This window comes from Neovison vison, chromosome 11, assembly GCF_020171115.1.
Source record: "Neovison vison isolate M4711 chromosome 11, ASM_NN_V1, whole genome shotgun sequence".
Lineage (NCBI taxonomy): Eukaryota > Metazoa > Chordata > Mammalia > Carnivora > Mustelidae > Neogale > Neogale vison.
The window spans coordinates 213,496,151-213,508,729 of record NC_058101.1 but is presented as its reverse complement, the minus strand read 5'-3'; positions in this window follow the sequence as shown (position 1 = coordinate 213,508,729).

Sequence of the window (12,579 nt, the reverse complement as noted above, 5' to 3'; positions counted from 1 at the left end):
GGGAGCGTTCCCGGAGCAGAGTTGACCGACGTGTGTCGGCAAGGCGAGCGCCTCCGTCTTTTCGGGCTGATGGGGAGCCCAAAGGTGGGGCTGTCCTCAGTTGGGCCACGCAGGTTTCTCTCGCTCCGAGGCTTGTCCCAAGCGCCGAAATGCACCGTTGGAGCCGGGGCGGGAGGCGGAGGCATTGTCACGGGCCTCGCGATTCCCAAGATGGGGGCACAGAGGGACAGGGCCCCGGAAGCGGAAGGCTGGGGAGCAGGCGAAATTTCGAGCCCGCGTCTCGGGGCAGCCCTGGCCCCATGGGACGGCGTCAAGTAGGCGACGCCCGCAGGCCGAGAAGCAGGACCCATCGGCCTCGCCGCAGTCGGCCTCGCCGAGGGCTCCTTGGCGGGGTTCGTGAGCGAGCTCTCGCGATGCCAGCCCAGGCCCCGGGGGAAGGCCCTGCAGACGTGTGACGCCCGAAGCGAGTTCGCGAGGCGTTTTCCGGCCAATTCTCACGAGCGTTCTGCCCAAACCGGGATCGGTTTGGGCAGAACGCTCGTGAGAATTGGCCGGCGTTGGGCAGCCCTGCGGACCGCCCTGCTCTTCGTGGCCCAGGGCCCTTTCTCGCCCAGGGCGTGGTGCGGCCAGCCGGAAAACGTGTGGAAACGTCGCGGCCCACCCTGTGGCGCCGGCGAACGGGAGCGTTCCCGGAGCAGAGTTGAAAGGCGGGTGGCGGGAGGGCGTGCGCCTCGGGCTCCTGGGGCTGCTGGGGCGCCCAAAGAAGGGGCTGTCCTCAGTTGGGTCATGCAGATGTCTCTCGTTCCAAGGCTCTTCCGAAGCGCCGAGTTGCATCGCTGGCGACGGGATTGGGCGGGGGAGGCGTGGCCGCGGGTATCAGGATTCCCCAGGCGGAGGCACAGAGGGACAGGACCCCGGCAGCGGGAGGCTGGGGAGCAGGCGAAATTTCGAGCCCGAGTCTCAGGGCAGCCCTGGCCCCAGGGGACGGCGCCAAGGACGGGACCCCCGCAGGCAGAGGAGCAGGAGGTGTCGGCCTCGCCGCTGCCTGCCTCGCGGACGTCTTCCCGGCGAGGTTGGTGCGCGAGCGTTCGCGGTGCCGGGCCAGGCACAGGGGGGGCGGCCCGTTAGACGTGCTGCGCCCGAAGCGAGTTCGCCGAGCTTTTTCCGGCCAATTCTCATGAGCGTTCTGCCCAAACCGGGATCCGTTTGAGCAGAAAACTCGTGAAAAATGGCCGGCGTTGGGCAGCCCTGCGGACCGCCCTGCTCGCCGTCACCTAGGGCCCTTTCTCGTCCAGGGCATGCTGCGCTGCGGCCAGCCGGTAAACGCGTGGAAACGACGCGGGCCACAAGGGCGCGCCGGCGCAGGGGTGCGTTCACGGAGCAGAGTGGAAGGTCGGGTGGCGGCCGGGCGTGCGCCACTGTCATTCGGGTCGTTGGGGCGCCCAAGGATGGGGCTGACCTCATTGCGGACACGCAGGTTTATGTCGCTGCGAGGTTTCTCCGAAGCTCCGCAAGGCACCGTTGGCGCCAGAGTGGTGGAGAGATGCGTGGCCGCGGGACACAGGGTTCCCGATATGGAGGCCACGAGGGATAGGACCCCGGACGCAGAAGGCTGGGGAAGCAGGCGAGGGCTCGAGCCCGGGCTTCGTGACGGGTCCGGCCCCGTGGAACGGCGCCAGGGATGGGACCCCCGCAGGCCGAGGATCAGCAGGCGTCGGCCTCGCCGCAGTCGGCCTCATGGAAGGCTCCTGGGCGGGGTTCGTGAGCAAGCGCTCACGGTGCCAGGCCCGGCCCCGGGGGGACGCCCTGCAGACGTGTGACGCCCGAAGCGAGTTCGCCGGGCGTTTTCCGGCCAATTCTCACGAGCGTTCTGCCCAAACCGGGATCGGTTTGGGCAGAACGCTCGTGAGAATTGGCCGGCGTTGGGCAGCCCTGCGGACCGCCCTGCTCTCCCTGGCCCAGGTCCGTTCCTCGCCCGGGGCATGGGGCGGCCGCCCGGAAAACGTGCGAAAACGTCGCGGCCCACCCGGAGGCCCCGGCGCTGGGGAGCGTTCTCGGAGCAGAGTTGAAGGACGGGTGGCGGCCGGGCCTACGCTTCCGACTTGAGGGAGGATCGGGCGCCCAGGGATGGGGCTGACCTCAGTGGGGGCACGCAGGTTTCTCTCGCTCTGAGGTTGTCCGAAGCGCCGAAAGGCACCGTTGGCGCCGGTGTGGGAGGGGGAGGGGATGCGCGGCCGCGGGACTCAGGGCTCCCCAGATGGAGGCACCGAGGGACAGGAACCCAGAAGCAGACGGCTGGCGAGCAGGCGAAACTGCGAGCCCGGGCTTCGTGGAGGGCCAGGCCCCGTGGAACAGCGCCAGGGAGAGGACCCCCGCAGGAGGATTAGCAGGAGGCATGGGCCGCGCCACACCCTGCCTCGCCGAGGGCTTCCTGGCGGGGATGGAGCGCGATGGCTCGCAATGCGGCGCCAGGTCCGGTGGTGCGGGGCGGCCGTGCAGACGTGGGGCGCCCGAAGCGAGTTCGCCGGGCGTTTTCCTGCCAGTTCTCACGAGCGTTCTGCCCAAACCAGGATGGGTTTGGGCAGAGCGCTCGTGAGAATTGGCCGGCGTTGGGCAGTCCTGCGGACCGCCCTGCTCTCCGGGGCCCAGGGTCCCTTCTCGCCCAGGGCATGCTGCGTGCGGGCCCCGGAAAACGCACACAATCGACCGGTCCCACCAGGGGGCGGTAGGGCAGGGGAGCGTTCCCGGAGCAGAGTTGACCGACGTGTGTCGGCAAGGCGAGCGCCTCCGTCTTTTCGGGCTGATGGGGAGCCCAAAGGTGGGGCTGTCCTCAGTTGGGCCACGCAGGTTTCTCTCGCTCCGAGGCTTGTCCCAAGCGCCGAAATGCACCGTTGGAGCCGGGGCGGGAGGCGGAGGCATTGTCACGGGCCTCGCGATTCCCAAGATGGGGGCACAGAGGGACAGGGCCCCGGAAGCGGAAGGCTGGGGAGCAGGCGAAATTTCGAGCCCGCGTCTCGGGGCAGCCCTGGCCCCATGGGACGGCGTCAAGTAGGCGACGCCCGCAGGCCGAGAAGCAGGGCCCATCGGCCTCGCCGCAGTCGGCCTCGCGAGGGCTCCTTGGCGGGGTTCGTGAGCGAGCTCTCGCGATGCCAGCCCAGGCCCCGGGGGAAGGCCCTGCAGACGTGTGACGCCCGAAGCGAGTTCGCGAGGCGTTTTCCGGCCAATTCTCACGAGCGTTCTGCCCAAACCGGGATCGGTTTGGGCAGAACGCTCGTGAGAATTGGCCGGCGTTGGGCAGCCCTGCGGACCGCCCTGCTCTTCGTGGCCCAGGGCCCTTTCTCGCCCAGGGCGTGGTGCGGCCAGCCGGAAAACGTGTGGAAACGTCGCGGCCCACCCTGTGGCGCCGGCGAACGGGAGCGTTCCCGGAGCAGAGTTGAAAGGCGGGTGGCGGGAGGGCGTGCGCCTCGGGCTCCTGGGGCTGCTGGGGCGCCCAAAGAAGGGGCTGTCCTCAGTTGGGTCATGCAGATGTCTCTCGTTCCAAGGCTCTTCCGAAGCGCCGAGTTGCATCGCTGGCGACGGGATTGGGCGGGGGAGGCGTGGCCGCGGGTATCAGGATTCCCCAGGCGGAGGCACAGAGGGACAGGACCCCGGCAGCGGGAGGCTGGGGAGCAGGCGAAATTTCGAGCCCGAGTCTCAGGGCAGCCCTGGCCCCAAGGGACGGCGCCAAGGACGGGACCCCCGCAGGCAGAGGAGCAGGAGGTGTCGGCCTCGCCGCTGCCTGCCTCGCGGACGTCTTCCCGGCGAGGTTGGTGCGCGAGCGTTCGCGGTGCCGGGCCAGGCACAGGGGGGGCGGCCCGTTAGAGGTGCTGCGCCCGAACCGAGTTCGCCGAGCTTTTTCCGGCCAATTCTCACGAGCGTTCTGCCCAAACCGGGATCCGTTTGAGCAGAAAACTCGTGAAAAATGGCCGGCGTTGGCAGCCCTGCGGACCGCCCTGCTCGCCGTCACCTAGGGCCCTTTCTCGTCCAGGGCATGCTGCGCTGCGGCCAGCCGGTAAACGCGTGGAAACGACGCGGGCCACAAGGGCGCGCCGGCGCAGGGGTGCGTTCACGGAGCAGAGGGGAAGGTCGGGTGGCGGCCGGGCGTGCGCCACCGTCATTCGGGTCGTTGGGGCGCCCAAGGATGGGGCTGACCTCATTGCGGACACGCAGGTTTATGTCGCTGCGAGGTTTCTCCGAAGCTCCGCAAGGCACCGTTGGCGCCAGAGTGGTGGAGAGATGCGTGGCCGCGGGACACAGGGTTCCCGATATGGAGGCCACGAGGGATAGGACCCCGGACGCAGAAGGCTGGGGAAGCAGGCGAGGGCTCGAGCCCGGGCTTCGTGACGGGTCCGGCCCCGTGGAACGGCGCCAGGGATGGGACCCCCGCAGGCCGAGGATCAGCAGGCGTCGGCCTCGCCGCAGTCGGCCTCATGGAAGGCTCCTGGGCGGGGTTCGTGAGCAAGCGCTCACGGTGCCAGGCCCGGCCCCGGGGGGACGCCCTGCAGACGTGTGACGCCCGAAGCGAGTTCGCCGGGCGTTTTCCGGCCAATTCTCACGAGCGTTCTGCCCAAACCGGGATCGGTTTGGGCAGAACGCTCGTGAGAATTGGCCGGCGTTGGGCAGCCCTGCGGACCGCCCTGCTCTCCCTGGCCCAGGTCCGTTCCTCGCCCGGGGCATGGGGCGGCCGCCCGGAAAACGTGCGAAAACGTCGCGGCCCACCCGGAGGCCCCGGCGCTGGGGAGCGTTCTCGGAGCAGAGTTGAAGGACGGGTGGCGGCCGGGCCTACGCTTCCGACTTGAGGGAGGATCGGGCGCCCAGGGATGGGGCTGACCTCAGTGGGGGCATGCAGGTTTCTCTCGCTCTGAGGTTGTCCGAAGCGCCGAAAGGCACCGTTGGCGCCGGTGTGGGAGGGGGAGGGGAGGCGCGGCCGCGGGACTCAGGGCTCCCCAGATGGAGGCACCGAGGGACAGGAACCCAGAAGCAGACGGCTGGCGAGCAGGCGAAACTGCGAGCCCGGGCTTCGTGGAGGGCCAGGCCCCGTGGAACAGCGCCAGGGAGAGGACCCCCGCAGGAGGATTAGCAGGAGGCATGGGCCGCGCCACACCCTGCCTCGCCGAGGGCTTCCTGGCGGGGATGGAGCGCGATGGCTCGCAATGCGGCGCCAGGTCCGGTGGTGCGGGGCGGCCGTGCAGACGTGGGGCGCCCGAAGCGAGTTCGCCGGGCGTTTTCCTGCCAGTTCTCACGAGCGTTCTGCCCAAACCAGGATGGGTTTGGGCAGAGCGCTCGTGAGAATTGGCCGGCGTTGGGCAGTCCTGCGGACCGCCCTGCTCTCCGGGGCCCAGGGTCCCTTCTCGCCCAGGGCATGCTGCGTGCGGGCCCCGGAAAACGCACACAATCGACCGGTCCCACCAGGGGGCGGTAGGGCAGGGGAGCGTTCCCGGAGCAGAGTTGACCGACGTGTGTCGGCAAGGCGAGCGCCTCCGTCTTTTCGGGCTGATGGGGAGCCCAAAGATGGGGCTGTCCTCAGTTGGGCCACGCAGGTTTCTCTCGCTCCGAGGCTTGTCCCAAGCGCCGAAATGCACCGTTGGAGCCGGGGCGGGAGGCGGAGGCATTGTCACGGGCCTCGCGATTCCCAAGATGGAGGCACAGAGGGACAGGGCCCCGGAAGCGGAAGGCTGGGGAGCAGGCGAAATTTCGAGCCCGAGTCTCGGGGCAGCCCTGGCCCCATGGGACGGCGTCAAGTAGGCGACGCCCGCAGGCCGAGAAGCAGGACCCATCGGCCTCGCCGCAGTCGGCCTCGCCGAGGGCTCCTTGGCGGGGTTCGTGAGCGAGCTCTCGCGATGCCAGCCCAGGCCCCGGGGGAAGGCCCTGCAGACGTGTGACGCCCGAAGCGAGTTCGCGAGGCGTTTTCCGGCCAATTCTCACGAGCGTTCTGCCCAAACCGGGATCGGTTTGGGCAGAACGCTCGTGAGAATTGGCCGGCGTTGGGCAGCCCTGAGGACCGCCCTGCTCTTCGTGGCCCAGGGCCCTTTCTCGCCCAGGGCGTGGTGCGGCCAGCCGGAAAACGTGTGGAAACGTCGCGGCCCACCCTGTGGCGCCGGCGAACGGGAGCGTTCCCGGAGCAGAGTTGAAAGGCGGGGGGCGGGAGGGCGTGCGCCTCGGGCTCCTGGGGCTGCTGGGGCGCCCAAAGAAGGGGCTGTCCTCAGTTGGGTCATGCAGATGTCTCTCGTTCCAAGGCTCTTCCGAAGCGCCGAGTTGCATCGCTGGCGACGGGATTGGGCGGGGGAGGCGTGGCCGCGGGTATCAGGATTCCCCAGGCGGAGGCACAGAGGGACAGGACCCCGGCAGCGGGAGGCTGGGGAGCAGGCGAAATTTCGAGCCCGAGTCTCAGGGCAGCCCTGGCCCCAAGGGACGGCGCCAAGGACGGGACCCCCGCAGGCAGAGGAGCAGGAGGTGTCGGCCTCGCCGCTGCCTGCCTCGCGGACGTCTTCCCGGCGAGGTTGGTGCGCGAGCGTTCGCGGTGCCGGGCCAGGCACAGGGGGGGCGGCCCGTTAGACGTGCTGCGCCCGAAGCGAGTTCGCCGAGCTTTTTCCGGCCAATTCTCATGAGCGTTCTGCCCAAACCGGGATCCGTTTGAGCAGAAAACTCGTGAAAAATGGCCGGCGTTGGGCAGCCCTGCGGACCGCCCTGCTCGCCGTCACCTAGGGCCCTTTCTCGTCCAGGGCATGCTGCGCTGCGGCCAGCCGGTAAACGCGTGGAAACGACGCGGGCCACAAGGGCGCGCCGGCGCAGGGGTGCGTTCACGGAGCAGAGTGGAAGGTCGGGTGGCGGCCGGGCGTGCGCCACTGTCATTCGGGTCGTTGGGGCGCCCAAGGATGGGGCTGACCTCATTGCGGACACGCAGGTTTATGTCGCTGCGAGGTTTCTCCGAAGCTCCGCAAGGCACCGTTGGCGCCAGAGTGGTGGAGAGATGCGTGGCCGCGGGACACAGGGTTCCCGATATGGAGGCCACGAGGGATAGGACCCCGGACGCAGAAGGCTGGGGAAGCAGGCGAGGGCTCGAGCCCGGGCTTCGTGACGGGTCCGGCCCCGTGGAACGGCGCCAGGGATGGGACCCCCGCAGGCCGAGGATCAGCAGGCGTCGGCCTCGCCGCAGTCGGCCTCATGGAAGGCTCCTGGGCGGGGTTCGTGAGCAAGCGCTCACGGTGCCAGGCCCGGCCCCGGGGGCACGCCCTGCAGACGTGTGACGCCCGAAGCGAGTTCGCCGGGCGTTTTCCGGCCAATTCTCACGAGCGTTCTGCCCAAACCGGGATCGGTTTGGGCAGAACGCTCGTGAGAATTGGCCGGCGTTGGGCAGCCCTGCGGACCGCCCTGCTCTCCCTGGCCCAGGTCCGTTCCTCGCCCGGGGCATGGGGCGGCCGCCCGGAAAACGTGCGAAAACGTCGCGGCCCACCCGGAGGCCCCGGCGCTGGGGAGCGTTCTCGGAGCAGAGTTGAAGGACGGGTGGCGGCCGGGCCTACGCTTCCGACTTGAGGGAGGATCGGGCGCCCAGGGATGGGGCTGACCTCAGTGGGGGCACGCAGGTTTCTCTCGCTCTGAGGTTGTCCGAAGCGCCGAAAGGCACCGTTGGCGCCGGTGTGGGAGGGGGAGGGGAGGCGCGGCCGCGGGACTCAGGGCTCCCCAGATGGAGGCACCGAGGGACAGGAACCCAGAAGCAGACGGCTGGCGAGCAGGCGAAACTGCGAGCCCGGGCTTCGTGGAGGGCCAGGCCCCGTGGAACAGCGCCAGGGAGAGGACCCCCGCAGGAGGATTAGCAGGAGGCATGGGCCGCGCCACACCCTGCCTCGCCGAGGGCTTCCTGGCGGGGATGGAGCGCGATGGCTCGCAATGCGGCGCCAGGTCCGGTGGTGCGGGGCGGCCGTGCAGACGTGGGGCGCCCGAAGCGAGTTCGCCGGGCGTTTTCCTGCCAGTTCTCACGAGCGTTCTGCCCAAACCAGGATGGGTTTGGGCAGAGCGCTCGTGAGAATTGGCCGGCGTTGGGCAGTCCTGCGGACCGCCCTGCTCTCCGGGGCCCAGGGTCCCTTCTCGCCCAGGGCATGCTGCGTGCGGGCCCCGGAAAACGCACACAATCGACCGGTCCCACCAGGGGGCGGTAGGGCAGGGGAGCGTTCCCGGAGCAGAGTTGACCGACGTGTGTCGGCAAGGCGAGCGCCTCCGTCTTTTCGGGCTGATGGGGAGCCCAAAGGTGGGGCTGTCCTCAGTTGGGCCACGCAGGTTTCTCTCGCTCCGAGACTTGTCCCAAGCGCCGAAATGCACCGTTGGAGCCGGGGCGGGAGGCGGAGGCATTGTCACGGGCCTCGCGATTCCCAAGATGGGGGCACAGAGGGACAGGGCCCCGGAAGCGGAAGGCTGGGGAGCAGGCGAAATTTCGAGCCCGCGTCTCGGGGCAGCCCTGGCCCCATGGGACGGCGTCAAGTAGGCGACGCCCGCAGGCCGAGAAGCAGGACCCATCGGCCTCGCCGCAGTCAGCCTCGCCGAGGGCTCCTTGGCGGGGTTCGTGAGCGAGCTCTCGCGATGCCAGCCCAGGCCCCGGGGGAAGGCCCTGCAGACGTGTGACGCCCGAAGCGAGTTCGCGAGGCGTTTTCCGGCCAATTCTCACGAGCGTTCTGCCCAAACCGGGATCGGTTTGGGCAGAACGCTCGTGAGAATTGGCCGGCGTTGGGCAGCCCTGCGGACCGCCCTGCTCTTCGTGGCCCAGGGCCCTTTCTCGCCCAGGGCGTGGTGCGGCCAGCCGGAAAACGTGTGGAAACGTCGCGGCCCACCCTGTGGCGCCGGCGAACGGGAGCGTTCCCGGAGCAGAGTTGAAAGGCGGGTGGCGGGAGGGCGTGCGTCTCGGGCTCCTGGGGCTGCTGGGGCGCCCAAAGAAGGGGCTGTCCTCAGTTGGGTCATGCAGATGTCTCTCGTTCCAAGGCTCTTCCGAAGCGCCGAGTTGCATCGCTGGCGACGGGATTGGGCGGGGGAGGCGTGGCCGCGGGTATCAGGATTCCCCAGGCGGAGGCACAGAGGGACAGGACCCCGGCAGCGGGAGGCTGGGGAGCAGGCGAAATTTCGAGCCCGAGTCTCAGGGCAGCCCTGACCCCAAGGGACGGCGCCAAGGACGGGACCCCCGCAGGCAGAGGAGCAGGAGGTGTCGGCCTCGCCGCTGCCTGCCTCGCGGACGTCTTCCCGGCGAGGTTGGTGCGCGAGCGTTCGCGGTGCCGGGCCAGGCACAGGGGGGGCGGCCCGTTAGACGTGCTGCGCCCGAAGCGAGTTCGCCGAGCTTTTTCCGGCCAATTCTCATGAGCGTTCTGCCCAAACCGGGATCCGTTTGAGCAGAAAACTCGTGAAAAATGGCCGGCGTTGGGCAGCCCTGCGGACCGCCCTGCTCGCCGTCACCTAGGGCCCTTTCTCGTCCAGGGCATGCTGCGCTGCGGCCAGCCGGTAAACGCGTGGAAACGACGCGGGCCACAAGGGCGCGCCGGCGCAGGGGTGCGTTCACGGAGCAGAGTGGAAGGTCGGGTGGCGGCCGGGCGTGCGCCACTTCATTCGGGTCGTTGGGGCGCCCAAGGATGGGGCTGACCTCATTGCGGACACGCAGGTTTATGTCGCTGCGAGGTTTCTCCGAAGCTCCGCAAGGCACCGTTGGCGCCAGAGTGGTGGAGAGATGCGTGGCCGCGGGACACAGGGTTCCCGATATGGAGGCCACGAGGGATAGGACCCCGGACGCAGAAGGCTGGGGAAGCAGGCGAGGGCTCGAGCCCGGGCTTCGTGACGGGTCCGGGCCCGTGGAACGGCGCCAGGGATGGGACCCCCGCAGGCCGAGGATCAGCAGGCGTCGGCCTCGCCGCAGTCGGCCTCATGGAAGGCTCCTGGGCGGGGTTCGTGAGCAAGCGCTCACGGTGCCAGGCCCGGCCCCGGGGGGACGCCCTGCAGACGTGTGACGCCCGAAGCGAGTTCGCCGGGCGTTTTCCGGCCAATTCTCACGAGCGTTCTGCCCAAACCGGGATCGGTTTGGGCAGAACGCTCGTGAGAATTGGCCGGCGTTGGGCAGCCCTGCGGACCGCCCTGCTCTCCCTGGCCCAGGTCCGTTCCTCGCCCGGGGCATGGGGCGGCCGCCCGGAAAACGTGCGAAAACGTCGCGGCCCACCCGGAGGCCCCGGCGCTGGGGAGCGTTCTCGGAGCAGAGTTGAAGGACGGGTGGCGGCCGGGCCTACGCTTCCGACTTGAGGGAGGATCGGGCGCCCAGGGATGGGGCTGACCTCAGTGGGGGCACGCAGGTTTCTCTCGCTCTGAGGTTGTCCGAAGCGCCGAAAGGCACCGTTGGCGCCGGTGTGGGAGGGGGAGGGGAGGCACGGCCGCGGGACTCAGGGCTCCCCAGATGGAGGCACCGAGGGACAGGAACCCAGAAGCAGACGGCTGGCGAGCAGGCGAAACTGCGAGCCCGGGCTTCGTGGAGGGCCAGGCCCCGTGGAACAGCGCCAGGGAGAGGACCCCCGCAGGAGGATTAGCAGGAGGCATGGGCCGCGCCACACCCTGCCTCGCCGAGGGCTTCCTGGCGGGGATGGAGCGCGATGGCTCGCAATGCGGCGCCAGGTCCGGTGGTGCGGGGCGGCCGTGCAGACGTGGGGCGCCCGAAGCGAGTTCGCCGGGCGTTTTCCTGCCAGTTCTCACGAGCGTTCTGCCCAAACCAGGATGGGTTTGGGCAGAGCGCTCGTGAGAATTGGCCGGCGTTGGGCAGTCCTGCGGACCGCCCTGCTCTCCGGGGCCCAGGGTCCCTTCTCGCCCAGGGCATGCTGCGTGCGGGCCCCGGAAAACGCACACAATCGACCGGTCCCACCAGGGGGCGGTAGGGCAGGGGAGCGTTCCCGGAGCAGAGTTGACCGACGTGTGTCGGCAAGGCGAGCGCCTCCGTCTTTTCGGGCTGATGGGGAGCCCAAAGGTGGGGCTGTCCTCAGTTGGGCCACGCAGGTTTCTCTCGCTCCGAGGCTTGTCCCAAGCGCCGAAATGCACCGTTGGAGCCGGGGCGGGAGGCGGAGGCATTGTCACGGGCCTCGCGATTCCCAAGATGGGGGCACAGAGGGACAGGGCCCCGGAAGCGGAAGGCTGGGGAGCAGGCGAAATTTCGAGCCCGCGTCTCGGGGCAGCCCTGGCCCCATGGGACGGCGTCAAGTAGGCGACGCCCGCAGGCCGAGAAGCAGGGCCCATCGGCCTCGCCGCAGTCGGCCTCGCGAGGGCTCCTTGGCGGGGTTCGTGAGCGAGCTCTCGCGATGCCAGCCCAGGCCCCGGGGGAAGGCCCTGCAGACGTGTGACGCCCGAAGCGAGTTCGCGAGGCGTTTTCCGGCCAATTCTCACGAGCGTTCTGCCCAAACCGGGATCGGTTTGGGCAGAACGCTCGTGAGAATTGGCCGGCGTTGGGCAGCCCTGTGGACCGCCCTGCTCTTCGTGGCCCAGGGCCCTTTCTCGCCCAGGGCGTGGTGCGGCCAGCCGGAAAACGTGTGGAAACGTCGCGGCCCACCCTGTGGCGCCGGCGAACGGGAGCGTTCCCGGAGCAGAGTTGAAAGGCGGGTGGCGGGAGGGCGTGCGCCTCGGGCTCCTGGGGCTGCTGGGGCGCCCAAAGAAGGGGCTGTCCTCAGTTGGGTCATGCAGATGTCTCTCGTTCCAAGGCTCTTCCGAAGCGCCGAGTTGCATCGCTGGCGACGGGATTGGGCGGGGGAGGCGTGGCCGCGGGTATCAGGATTCCCCAGGCGGAGGCACAGAGGGACAGGACCCCGGCAGCGGGAGGCTGGGGAGCAGGCGAAATTTCGAGCCCGAGTCTCAGGGCAGCCCTGGCCCCAAGGGACGGCGCCAAGGACGGGACCCCCGCAGGCAGAGGAGCAGGAGGTGTCGGCCTCGCCGCTGCCTGCCTCGCGGACGTCTTCCCGGCGAGGTTGGTGCGCGAGCGTTCGCGGTGCCGGGCCAGGCACAGGGGGGGCGGCCCGTTAGACGTGCTGCGCCCGAAGCGAGTTCGCCGAGCTTTTTCCGGCCAATTCTCATGAGCGTTCTGCCCAAACCGGGATCCGTTTGAGCAGAAAACTCGTGAAAAATGGCCGGCGTTGGGCAGCCCTGCGGACCGCCCTGCTCGCCGTCACCTAGGGCCCTTTCTCGTCCAGGGCATGCTGCGCTGCGGCCAGCCGGTAAACGCGTGGAAACGACGCGGGCCACAAGGGCGCGCCGGCGCAGGGGTGCGTTCACGGAGCAGAGTGGAAGGTCGGGTGGCGGCCGGGCGTGCGCCACTGTCATTCGGGTCGTTGGGGCGCCCAAGGATGGGGCTGACCTCATTGCGGACACGCAGGTTTATGTCGCTGCGAGGTTTCTCCGAAGCTCCGCAAGGCACCGTTGGCGCCAGAGTGGTGGAGAGATGCGTGGCCGCGGGACACAGGGTTCCCGATATGGAGGCCACGAGGGATAGGACCCCGGACGCAGAAGGCTGGGGAAGCAGGCGAGGGCTCGAGCCCGGGCTTC